Genomic DNA, 13,651 nt, shown 5'->3' with positions numbered 1-13,651 from the left:
CCTAAAGTTGTGCCATTGCTCTTATGTGGACTACAGAAAAAAGACAGAATTATGCATTGAATCAAGTGGGGCAGACAATCTGCAGATTACAAGGATCCTAACCCACAAACATGTCCTAATAATATTGATAACCTTACCTTTAAAAATTGTCAGATTATTGAATTGCAAATTAGAAAAATGTTCTGAGAAACCAAGAATTCTGAATAGATCCTGGTGTTTAAATTTGTTCTCTTAACAATACTCTAAAATTGCTACTTATTTTTGGTATCAAATGCATTATGCAGCATAATCTCAATTATTCCCTATCTCTTCATTTTTTCCTATTAATTTCAGTAATTTTGAATATTTTTCTTTCCTATATTGAAACTCGTTTAAACTTTGAGATCAAACTGGTTCTAAAAGCCCCAATTTACATTTTAAAGTTTGAAAAGGTTTTGCCTATAGGTGTAGTGATATTTACAATTAATGGTTTACCTGTGGGATATTGAACTGCAGCTAGCAGGATAAGCAGTCTCAGTCAAAGACTAAGTGAATAGACAGATTCTTTCCAAGAACCTGGTCTTCCCAATTCTTTGAGACAGAAGCAGCAGAGTCATTCCAGTTCTGAGATTTTTTTTAAAAACTTGTAAACTAAATCAATTTTACTGTGCGTTTTCGGCTAGGTGAATCTTTCAAAAGTATTTAATATCAGAGACTTCTTCCTTCTCATCTGGTTAATGTACTTGGCACATTTCTTTTACATATTTCCAAGGCAGGAACAGAAAGGGAGGCAAGAGAGGAGGCAGGGTGGCGTTTTTGGTAAGGGGTAGCATTACAGCTGTACTGAGGGAGGATATTGCCGGAAATATATCCAGGGAAGTTATTTGAGTGGAACTGTGAAATAAGAAAGGGATGATCAGATTTTGGGATTGTATTATAGACTCCCTAATAGTCAGTGGAAAATTGACAAACAAATTTATAAGAAGATCTCAGTTATCTGCAAGAATAATAGAGTGGTTAGGGTAGGGGATTTTAACTTTCCAAACATAGACTGGGACTGCCAAAGTGTAAAGGATATAGATGGACAGGAATTTGTTAAGTATGTACAAGAAAATTTGCTGAACATAGACTGGGACTGCCATAGTGTTAAAGATTTAGATGGACAGGAATTTGTTAAGTGTGTACAAGAAAATTTTCTGATTCAGTATGTGGATGCACCTACTAGAGAAGGTACAAAACTTGACCTGCTCTTGGGAAATAAGGCAGGGCAGGTGACTGAGGTGTTAGTGGGGGAGCACTTTGGGGCCAGTGACCATAACTCTTAGTTTTAAAATAGTGATGGAAAAGGATAGACCAGATCTAAAAGTTGAAGTTCTAAATTGGAGGAAGGCTAATTTTGATGGTGTTAGGCAAGAATAGGACCCCTCAAAGATCAAGCCAGGGAACTATAGACCGGTGAGACTGACGTCGGTAGTGGGCAAGATGTTGGAGGGAATCTTGAGGGACATGATGTACATGTATTTGGAAAGGCTAGGATTGATTAGGGATAGCCAACATGGCTTTGTGCGTGGGAAAGTATGTCTTACAAACTTGATTGAGTTTTTTGAAGAAGTGACAAAGAGGATTGATGAGGGCAGAGCTATAGACATGATCTATATGGACTTCAGTAAGGCGTTCGACAAGGTTCCCTAGAGGAGACTGGTTAGCAAGGTTAGATCTCCTGGAATACAGTGAGAAATAGCCATTTGGATACAAAACTGGCTCAAAGGTAGAAGACAGAGGGTGATGGTGGAGGGTTATTTTTCAGACCGGACGCCTGTGACCAGTGGAGTGCCACAAGGAGCGGTGCTGGGTCCACTGCTTTTTGTCATTTATATAAATGATTTGGAAGTGAGCATAAGAGGTATGGTTATTAAGTTTGCAGATGACACCAAAATTGGAGGTGTAGTGGTCAGCGAAGAAGGTTACCTCAGATTACAACAGGATCTTGATCAGATGGGCCAATGGGCTGAGGAGTGGCAGGTAGAGTTTAATTTAGATGAACATGAGGTGCTGCATTTTGGGAAAGAAAATCTTAGCAGGACTTACACTTAATGGTAAGGTCCTAGGGAGTGTTGCTGAACAAAGAGACCTTGGAGTACAGGTTCATAGCTCCTTGAAAGTAGAGTCACATGTAGATAGGATAGCTAAGAAGGTGTTTGGTATGCTTTCCTTTATTGGTCAGAGTATTGAGTACAGGAGTTGGGAGTTCATGTTGCAGCTATACAGGACATTGGTTAGGCCACTGTTGGAATATTGCGTGCAATTCTGGTCTCCTTCCTATCGGAAAGATGTAGTGAAACTTGAAAGGGTTCAGAAAAGATTTGCAAGGATGTTGCCAAGGTTGGAGGATTGAGCTACAGGGAAAGGTTGAAGAGGCTGGGGCTGTTTTCCCTGGAGTGTCGGAGGCTGAGGGGTGACCTTATAGAGGATTATAAAATCATGAGGGGCATGGATAGGGTAAATAGACAAGTCTTTTCTCTGGGGTGGGGGAGTCCCGAACTAAAGGCCATAGTTTTAGGGTGAGAGGGGAAATGTATAAAAGAGACCTAAGGGGCAACCTTTTCATGCAGAAGGTGATACGTGTATGGAATGAGCTGCCAGAGGAAGTCGTGGAAGCTGATACAATTGCAACATTTAAAAGGCATCTGGATGGGTATAGGAGTAGGAAGGGTTTGGAGGGATCTGGGCCGGGACTAGATTGGGTTGGGATATCTGGTCAGCATAGACGAGTTGGACCGAAGAGTCTGTTCCCATGCTGTCCATCTTTATGACTCTATGATTCTATTTATCAAAGTGTGTGATGCCACTGTTGAGGAGTAGAACCCTTTCTCATTTCAGATTCCCAGCATGGCTCAACTATTGTCAGAAAAGATTTAGAATAGTTGTGATACAATGAAAGCTCTCTTTGCTAACTCAACACAAACTATGTGGTTGGTTTTCTTGACTAGGACACTTGCTACCTGATGAAGGAGAAGCGCTCTGAAAGCTTGTGCTTCCGAACACGTCTATTGGACTATAACCTAGTGTTGAGTAATTTTTAACTTTGGCCACCCCAGTCCAACACCGGCCCCTCCACATCATGACCCCCTGTTACAGAGAAACGTGGATGATACAAACATTGGTGGAGTGGTGAATACTGAGAATAGCCCAAGATTACTGGAGGATATAGATGGTTTGGTCAGATGAGCTGATCAGTGGCAAATGCGATTCAATATGGATATGTGTGAGGTGAAGCACTTGAGTAAGACAAACAAGGCAAGAAAATCCATTATGAATTGGAGGACCCTGGAAAGCACTAAGAATCAGAGAGACATGAGGGTCTCTGCCTGATCAAGGCAGAATTCCTTGTAACATTTAAATCATATTTAGATGTACGCTTGCACTCCTAAGGCATGTGCAGTTATGGGACAAGTGCTGGAAAATGGGTTAGAATAGTTAGGAGGTTGTTTATGACCAGTGCAGATTCAATGGCTGGAGGGCCTTTTTCTGTGCTGTAGCCCCCTGTAACTCTATGACTTGACTGTGCTCCAGCACTGTGTCTCAGCACATCCCAGTCGTTAATAGTTCTCAGTATAGAGATGTAGTGGAATTAAATGTCAGGCAAATTTCCACATTCTGAATGGCCAGTGTGTTTGCTTCTCTGTACAAACCGAAAAAACCATCCACATAGTTTGTGTGAGTTGGTAGACTGATGTCAGCATATTATTTATCATCATTAGATTTTCCTTTTACATGTAACTCTCACAAATTATTTAACAAATTTATTAAATAGCAACAAAGAACTTAGGAAGAGTTTTTTTTTGTCATTTAACCTATTTTTCTCCCCTTTCTCCATCCAACATAATTTGGTTAGTTTCAGTTGCTTTGGTTACATTCTGGCATTAACTAGCCAACTCAACACAATTGAAAAAAACTGTTGTGTGGATGTTCTTGACCTTGTGCACAGATTGCAACTGTTTTCAAACATTTGGGTTAAGGTCTGGGAAATATTGTGTCAAAAATGAGAAGATACCACAAAAATAAAAAGTGATTAGTTGTATTTGATTGCAGTATGAGGGCATTAAAAACTATTGAGTAGAGCCACTTTCCTCTTATTGTTCCAATCTACCATGTGGGCTAAAATTTGGGCAATGGAAGAGTTATAATTCTGTGCAGAGAAAAGAATAAAAATAGTGAAATCATTTTGATCCATGTGAAAAAAATCACTTCCCCCTTCATCCAGTAGAATGGATGACACAGCTTTATTGATTGTTCAAGATTCACTGAAATAGAAAAAAAAACGGGAAATCTTCAGTCAATGTAAAATGTTGTCAACTTTTCTGAAAGATAATTTAAGATGAGTTGATAACCATGTTATTGTCTTTCAGCACAATCAATGTAGCTATATCTCACATGTACAATGTCATGCTTGGATAGCTTCAGCTGAGCATCTCTTCATCCTCTTGAGCAGTGCACATCTGGCTTCTGAATCATTATGATGGCTTTGGTCAAGGTTACCTGAAGAAGGATGTCAACCCTGACAACTATATTCCGCTGTGAAGCAATTTGAGGTCAGCATGAAGCATGAAACTTGTTGAATCCTTTCAGACATAATTTCAAAAAATGAAGGCAATGCTGTGATCATGTCATTATTTGTAATAGGGTGAGGCAGGTACACTCTCAGCCATTCGCTGCAGTAATTAAATTGACTACGGTCTTGAAACATACTGTGTTTTCATAAGACCACAGGATCTCCTTTACAAAGTCAGGTCCAGTTTTCATACTAATGCAGCAATCCCAGCTAGATATGACAATGGAGAGGGATATACTCATTACATTTGGAAGACATTCTGCTTTCGGGTAAGTTTTAATCTGTTAAATATAAATGGTATAAAGCCCATGTTAAAGTACAGAGAAAGGTCGTAAGAACATGCTAATATTCCAAACAAAACATTAAAACATATTTGCTGATCCTTTTTTGTTTCGGTCATAAATCATGTTTGTTCCCATCCATTATACTAAGTTTGTACTAACAAACAAATCCAAAAAATTGACAAATGTATTGTTAACAATGTGACATCAAGTTTTCCTCCCAAAATAACTTCACACCAAATTCTGTAAAAACAAGCCACTTTTCTTTGGTCCAAACAGCTAACTAAAGATAGGTCTGAAAATATTTGAAGGGAAAATGTAATATATGGAACTTCTATTGATAACAAAAGAAAAGATCACATTAATGTTAGTCTTCTCAAAAACATTTTTTCCAGACTTTTTTCTAATTGGGAAAGAAGCTTTCACTTCCTAAATAGTAACCTTGCCCTGTCTGACCGTTAGGACAAGATTAGGAGATACATGGGATACCACCACCTTAAAGATTTTGCAAGCCACACGTCATCCTGATTTGGAACTATATTGCCATTCCTTCAGTATAGTTGGGTCAAAATCTCAGAACTTCCTCCCTAACAGATGAATAACAGTAGTTAATGAACACAGCTCCCCACTGCCTTCACAAGAGCATTTAGGAATGGACAATAAATGTTAGCCTAGCCAATCGTGCTTACAACTGTGAATAAGAAAGAAATAGTTGTGGAGCTCAGCCAAACATTCATATCGAGGCCTGTGTGTATTGCATCAATAGGAATGTGGTGGTGTTGTGGGGGGAAATGGGGAGTCAAGTGGGCTGAGAGATAAATGGGAGGGGGTGGGCTGGGGGAAGGTAGCTAGGAAGGCGATAGGTAGATGAAGGTTGGGGGGGATAGTGATGGGTCAGAGCGGAGGGTGGAATGGATAGGTGGGAAGGAAGGTGGACAGGTAGGACAGTTCAAGAGGGCACTGTTGAGTTGGAGAGTTGGATCTGGGATGAGGTGGGGGAAGGGGAAATGAGGAAACTGGTGAAATGAGGAAACTGGTGAAAGTGGTCGGAGCATCCCAAGGTGGGAGATGAGGTGTTCTTTCTCCAGGCATCAGGTGGCTAGGAGTTGGCGGTGGAGGAAGCCGAGGACGTGTATGTCCTTGGAGGAGTGGGCAGGGGAGTTGAAGTGGTTGGCCACAGGGCAGTGTGGTTGTTTGGTGCATGTGTCCTGGAGATGTTCTCTGTAACATTAATGAATTGTTCAAAGAACATTAATTAAGCCCTTTGAATCAAGGGCTTAATTAATGTTCTTTGAACAATTCATTAATATTACACACCTGCTCAGCATTGAGGACATGCTGTACTATTTTTTGATGAGAGCTGTGTCCTCTCAGATATGTGTAAAAGATGCAACGACAGAATTTTGAAGAAGAACAGAAGGGTACCCTCAGCATGATCACCAATTTTTATCCCTAAATCAATTACACAAAGCCAACTATCTGGTTTTTATAATGTTGATTTTTGTGGGAACCTATACAAATTGACTGTTGCGATTTCTACATTACAACAGTAACTACACTGCAAAAGTGCTTCATTGGTTGTAAAGAGCTTTCGGATAGCCTGTGATCATGAAAATTCCTCCATACATGCATTTTTTTCTTTATTACATGGTCTGGTAATTCCCATATTGAACTTGGATGTGGAAACCATTGTGGCAGACTGCTTCCTCTGAAATTTACAATCTACCGAAATCTTCATCATTCTTTGTTTGCTGATCCTTTAATGCCAAATAACATTCAGCAGAGAGGGTACATGCCCTTGATCTTTCTGTTCTTTCCTCGTAAAGCAAATGCAATTTGGTCAAGGATTTTCATTGGTGTCATCCTTTTTTATCTGCGTAAAGTAATTGGCGAGTGAATAACCAAATATTATGTTTTAAACCATGAACATTTAGATCCTCTTAGCAATCAAAAAGCAAATAAAGATTCTATTGTTGGCAAATTGTTGAAAAGTAAGAAACTTCCATGTGTATATAGATGTGTTAATATCCAAACAAAATTTATAACTATTTATTTCACCTGTAAAGGACAGTTGTCCCTATGGAAGAATTTGCATTAGCAGCAACAAAAATGCATTTTTATTTATATTGCACCTTTTGTGAGGTAAAATATCTTCAGGCACTTCATAGAGTGCCTACTGTGTGAAACAAGCCATTTGGCCCGTTGAGTCCACAGCAGCCCTCTGAAGGACATCCCACCCAGACCCACCTATCCCTGTAGCCCCGCATTTCCCATAGCTAACCCCCTGCACATCCCCAGACACTATACTCAATTGTGCATGGCCAGTCCATCTAACCTGCACATCTTTGGACTGTGGGAGGAAACCGGAGTACCTGGGTGAAACCCACGCAGATACAGGGAGAATGTACAAACTCCACACAGACAGTCACCTGAGAGTGGAATCAAACCCAGGTCCCTGGTACTGTGAGGTTGCATTGCTAACCACTGAGCCACCTTGCTGCCCTGGCATTTGGCCAAACAATTATGAAGCAAAGTTTGTCATTGAGCCATGCAATGAGATATGGTAGATGACAAAAATCTTGATTTTTGAGGTAGATTTTAAGGAGGATCTTAAGGTAGGATGACAAAGTAGCGAAGGTGGAAAGTTTTAGGGAGTGAATTCCAGAGTTGAAGGCATTGTCATAAAAAAACCTTACCTCTAATGGTGGAGCATTATAAATCAAGGATGTTGAAGAGTTCAAAACTAAAGGAGCTGATTGGTTATAGGACAGATTATAGAGATATGGAGGAGTGAAACCACAGTGGGTAGGGTGGTGGTGCTGTTGTTTGAAAGCAAGGATGAGAATTTTTAAAATAGCACAACCTACATTTAAATTTGTAGATTAATCAATGGACATAGTTTGGAAATAATTCTAATTCTAAATGACTTCTTGGCTTTATATTGTTTCAGGCCATTTATTTAATGCAATGATGAAAATCAGTTCACCAGAAAAGAAGAGAATTAAAGCAAAAATCATAGCAGCAAACACTTTGTGTGTGATGCTGAAATGCCCAAAACTTTTCAACAATTCATAATTTAATTTTGAATTCCACAATATTGAACTTTAAAAAATGTCAATCTGATGGTCAAAGGCACATGCCTAGGTTGGCAAGTAATGTTTCTTCTCAGCTCTGAAGTTGAATAGCAGGATGTTCCATCTTGATTTCATTTGACTTGCTCCAGCTTGTCTAGCTGTTGGCTGAGGAGTGGGTCTCACTGATTGCAGGTACAGATCTGTCAACAATGCAGACTTACCCTGCTGCCCTTGCCATATGAAGATGCATGGTAAAGATCGGTCTGCAAGAAATAATTTTTTTTTAATGCATATATACTTCAGGGGAAACCATTTTTAAAAAACTTTTGTGACCTTTTGCTCCATGCAGTTCATTACATTTATGAAAGAGAGTGAATTTGCATTTGTATTGTATATTGCCACAACCTTTCAGCTCTGTCACAAGAAGAAGGAATACTTTGAAATCTGCATGCTCTGTTCAAATTAAAGCAAATGCAATCCCAACCAAACACCATTTTCAAAAGAACTGTGCACCAACCACAAAGATTGGGAAAATTGCAGTACCTAATACAACACTTCACCATGGTTGTGAGGAAGCAAGATGATTTAAAAACACTGGCTGCTGAAAAAAGGATGATGCTTAGCCAGCTGTTAGATCCACAGCTTTTAGCCCAACAGCTGAATGCTGTCATTTCAGTCTTTCTTTTCATCACATTGACTAACAGTTTTCACTGCTTCTTGGTAATTGGGTTATCATCTGTTCTGTTTATCCTCACACCTATGTACCAATCGTTTTCTTCCCATTTGGAATGCTGAATGTAGCTTATCTCTAACAGCTATACAAAAAAAGGTGACAATTGTTAATAATATCAATTGTTCCTTGTATTGTCAAATCTGATCACAGATTCGGCATCACATTTTAAATGCAACAGCCGACATTTTGAAAAAGCAACACATCACAGCTTCAAACATTTAAAGTTAGAAATGTGTGTGACATTAATGGGCAATGGTGTGATAATAATTAAACAGAGAATGATTGTTACCTTTGAATTCTTTGATAGTAATTGGCAATAATGTAGTGCAATGGACATTACACAGTTTTCCCTATATAAACAGACTTTATACTGCTTACTATTCATCTAATCACAGCATCTCATTGTTATAAATATTTATTTTATTGGATCAATTACCATTAACTGATATATTATTTATCAAGAAAACAGGACATTTTCAAGCATATAAAGTGAAATTTATAATGTCGTTGTATGGCAAGATTCTGCACTACACGGATTGGACCACCCTGAAGGAAATTTCTGGGAAGTGCCTCAGCTGATTGTGTGGTTTGGAAATGAAAACACCATGAACTTTCCTGGAACAACATTAATTGTGTTTGATGCATGTTCTACTTCTTAACATGCAGTTGATACATATGAGTTCCTAAAAAGTGGAGATGTGATGGCCCCACAAACTAACTTTGTACATATTTTTATAATATTAATTATTAATTACATGAAAAACAACTCTGAATAATGTACAGAAAACCTCCTGACCCAAGTTAATGGTAATTCTGAATTTATAATGACTGGCTAGTATCAGAGCGCTCTCTTTTATTGATGGTTAGCAATAACATTGGGAATTGAGGTAACCAGGATTCATTTGTTTGTGCCAGCACATAATTGGGTGGTTGCTTTTCTACTAATTATAGAATAATTGTTTGATATTGAAGCTAAACAATGAGAATGGGTTGATATTTTGGTATAGCACAATGTTAAATGACATTCAATTTATTTTTATTATTTCAATGGATTTGGGCATCACTGGCTCAGCCAACAACTATTGTCCATCCCCATTTGCCCGAGATAAGACAGTGGTCAGTTGCCTCCTTGAACCAACACACTTTGTGTATAGATACACCACAATGCTCTCATGTTTTGACTCAGCAACCATGCAGGAACTATGATATAGCCCCAAGTCAGGATGGTATGTGGTTTCAAGGGGAACATACAGGCATTGGTCTTCAAAGGGGCTTGGTTTGTTGCTGCAGTGCATTGCTTCAGTGCACCTTGTAGATGGAATACATTGCTACTGCTGTGTGTTGGTTGTGAAGGGAGTAGATGTTTAAAGTGGTGGATGGTGTGACAATTAAGTAGCTTGCACTTTATGGATGGTATTGAGCATCTTGAGAGTTGTTGGAGCCGCATCGAATGGGAAGGCAGTGAGTATTCCATCACAGTCCTGATGTGTGCATTCAGATGATAGAAAGGCTCTAGGGATTCAGGAGGTAAGTTAGTCCCAAGAATCCCCCCTCCCTGCCCTTCTCTTGTTAGCCAAAGTATTTGTATGTCTGGCCCAGTGCACTTCTGTCATTGGTAACCCCCAGATATTGAGGATTCAGCAATGGCAAAGTCATTGAATATCAAGTGGCACAGGATAGATTTTCTGTTGTCGAAAATAATCATTGTCCAAAATTTACGTAACACAAATATTACTTGCCACTTGGTCAGGCAATGTTTGAATATTGCCCAAGTCTTGCTTCAAATCGGAGTGGACTACTTGAGTACCTAACGTGTCAGGAATGGTACTGAATATTATGTTAACATCAGCAAATATCCCCTCTTATGGCCTTGTTGAAATATTTGGGTATCAGACACTATCCGGAGTAAATCCTGTAGAAATCTTCTATGACTGAAATGATTGCCCTCCAAAAACCAAACACCTTCGTGCCATTCATTAATCCAATTAATGGAGATCCCCTGATTCCCAATACCTTTATTTTTGACAGTGCCTCTTAATGTCACATTTGGCCAATGCTGCCCTGATCTCTAGATGAGGAGGATGAGAATGCATTCACAATTTATATGCACTTATTCTGCATATATTTGTCATGAAATTTGTTGCATAAGCCCTTCATCACGAATGAAGGACTCATTCCCGATGAAGGGCTTATGCCCGAAATGTCGATTCTCCTGCTCCTCGGAAGCTGCCTGACCTGCTGTGCCTCTTTAGCATCACACTCTCGATTCTGATATCAAGCATCTGCAGTCCTCCCTTTCTCCTTTAGAAAAATGAGTTTATATTTTCATGTGGAATGAAATTCCTCCTCTTATTGAGGCCCAAATTAAGTTTGTAGATTTCATGAAGATGAAATTGCAATTTGCCATTGAAGATCCCATTTTAGACCTACATTGCTTTTCTTTATTTATCAAGCTGCATTCAAATAAATGCAAATTACTTAGATGTTGGAAATCTCCAATAGAAACAAAAAGTACTGGAGAAACTCAGCAGGTCATGTAGTACCTGTGAAGAGAGAAACAAAGTTAACATATCTTGACCAATGACTTGACAGAGTTGTTCTGGAGAAGAGTACTTTCATCTTCTCTGTTCTTGTTTTGGGTTGCATTTAGGTAGGCTGGCCCCATACCAGAGGTTATGAGGTGGTCTGATGAAGATTGGAAATGTGGGGTGTGGGTTAAAAGCTGAAGTGGTGGATTACCTGCATATCAAGGTCCTGCTTTCCCAACCCTCAGTGCAGCGTACATTACAGTACATTGAAATACATCAAGCTGACCAACAATGGAAGTGAGACCTACCTAATCATCCAAGCAGGGAATCATGACGGAAATGTTTAATTTATAAAAATAATCATTTTAAAGTGGTGGAAAGATTGGACTCAAGCAGCATGTCATTCCACATTGGTGTGATTAAACAAGTGTTTTTAAAGGAAAGCTCAATAAGGAAATCAGGGATAAAGGAAAAAAGATGAAAGTTTGCTGTATGCATCCAGACATGAATGTTGGAGGTTTGGTCAGAAAGTTCACAGATGACAGGAAAATTACCAGTTTAGTAGATAGAAAGGAGGAAAGCCTTAGACTACAGGATTATTTAGACAGGCTGGTCAGATTGGCTGGGCAATGATAACTGGAGCTCAATCCAGACAAAATGTGAGGTGATGCATTTTGAGAGGACTAGCAAGGCACATTGATCTTAGGAAGCACAAATGATCAAACTAATCTTGATGTACATGACCATACATCCTTGAAGGCAGCAGAACAGATAGATAAGGCGGTTCAGACAGTACGTGGGACACGTGCCTTTATTTGTCAAGGCATTGAGTACAAAAGCTAAAACATGATGATGGAACTGTATGTACTGTTAATTAAGCCATAGCTGAAGTACTACATGCAGTTCTGGTCACTACATTATAAGAAAAATGTGACTGTGCGAGAGAGGGTGAAGAGGAGATTCATCAGGATGTTACCTGGACTGGAACAATTCTGCTATGAAGAGATACCAGAGAGGTTGGGGTTGCTTTCCTTAGAGCAGAGGAGACTAAGGGAGATCTGATTGAGATGTACAAAGTTATGAGGACTGTAGATAAGGTAGATAGGGACAAACATTCTCACTTGGTGACAAGGTAAAAGCCAGGGTGCACAGTTTTAAGGTAAGGACTGAAGGTTTAGAGGGAATTTGAGGAGGAAATCTTTTACCCAGAGGAGGAATTTCATCGTGTGTTGTCTACAGTGAAAATATAAACTCACTTTTCTAAAGGAGAAAGTGAGGACTGCAGATGCTGGAGATCAAAATCGCGAGTGTGGTGCTGGAAAAGCACAGCAGGTCAGGCAGCATCCAAGGAGCAGTAGAATTGACGTTTCGGGCATAAGCGTGATGAAGGGCTTATGCCCGAAACATCGATTCTCCTGCTCCTCGGATGCTGCCTGACCTGCTGTGCTTTTCCAGTGCCACATTCTCGACTCATTTTTCTCAAGCTCTTTATATAATTTTCACACAAGAAATCCTTCCCCAAAGCTTAATGTCAAATAATCTACCTGTAACTTATGTGACTAGTTGGATGTTGCTTCACTCACCTTTACTGAATGGGATAAATTAGTATATTTGGCTGCCACAATGTTGCTCATACAAAGGGTAAACATTGCAAAGTTATGAATTCACAAATGAGGTACGCAACAAAATTCCAGATAAATGCTCCAGGTTGTGAGAATCCATAGTGGGAATGCCAAAAAGGCAAAAATATCAGAGACCCAGTTCAGCCAGAGACTCAATGAATGCACAATGATGAACTAAAAACATATCAGCAGTGTATCATTGCCAGACGACATACTCTGCCATTCATCCAAAATGTCAGGCTAGTATTAACCTAGTTTCTCTCAGGTTCATTTCAGATGTTAAGATGGGACTTAACTGGCATCATTCAGGCATCCGTGAAATGTTAGATGCTTTGGATGACAGATGTTTTTGCTGGATGATGCTCTTCTGAATATCTGATTTCCAGGGTCAGCAATAGTAACTGGAGGTCAAACATGACTTTTACAAGAAAGTAAGCTTACTAACTTGTCCACATGTAGAATGTTGATGACCTGTCCTCGGGCAAGATATGGATTGAAGAATCGGAGCATGTCATTAAAATATAGGAACATATATCAATTAGACTCATATTCGAAATCATTATTGAACATGCACCCATCAGCACCTGGGTGCATTACTCTCTTCTATCTTGCGGCTTTCTCATAGCCTTTTTACATGTTTCACGTTAACCTTTGGATGGATACACTACCTTCAATTATGTCTTTGTGGACCAACCATCATTATTAACTGGCCATATTACTTCTTTTCTTTCTTTGTAGAAAGCAATATTAGAAGCTGAGAGAAAGCAAATAAATGACTTTTTTTCAAATGTTCATTGTAAAATTAAACTTCTACTTTTTGTG

This window comes from Chiloscyllium plagiosum, unplaced genomic scaffold (genome assembly GCF_037043375.1).
Source record: "Chiloscyllium plagiosum isolate Xiang-an unplaced genomic scaffold, Cpla_swu_hap1 HiC_scaffold_24, whole genome shotgun sequence".
Classification (NCBI taxonomy): domain Eukaryota; kingdom Metazoa; phylum Chordata; class Chondrichthyes; order Orectolobiformes; family Hemiscylliidae; genus Chiloscyllium; species Chiloscyllium plagiosum.
Note: the sequence above shows the minus strand (reverse complement) of the source record.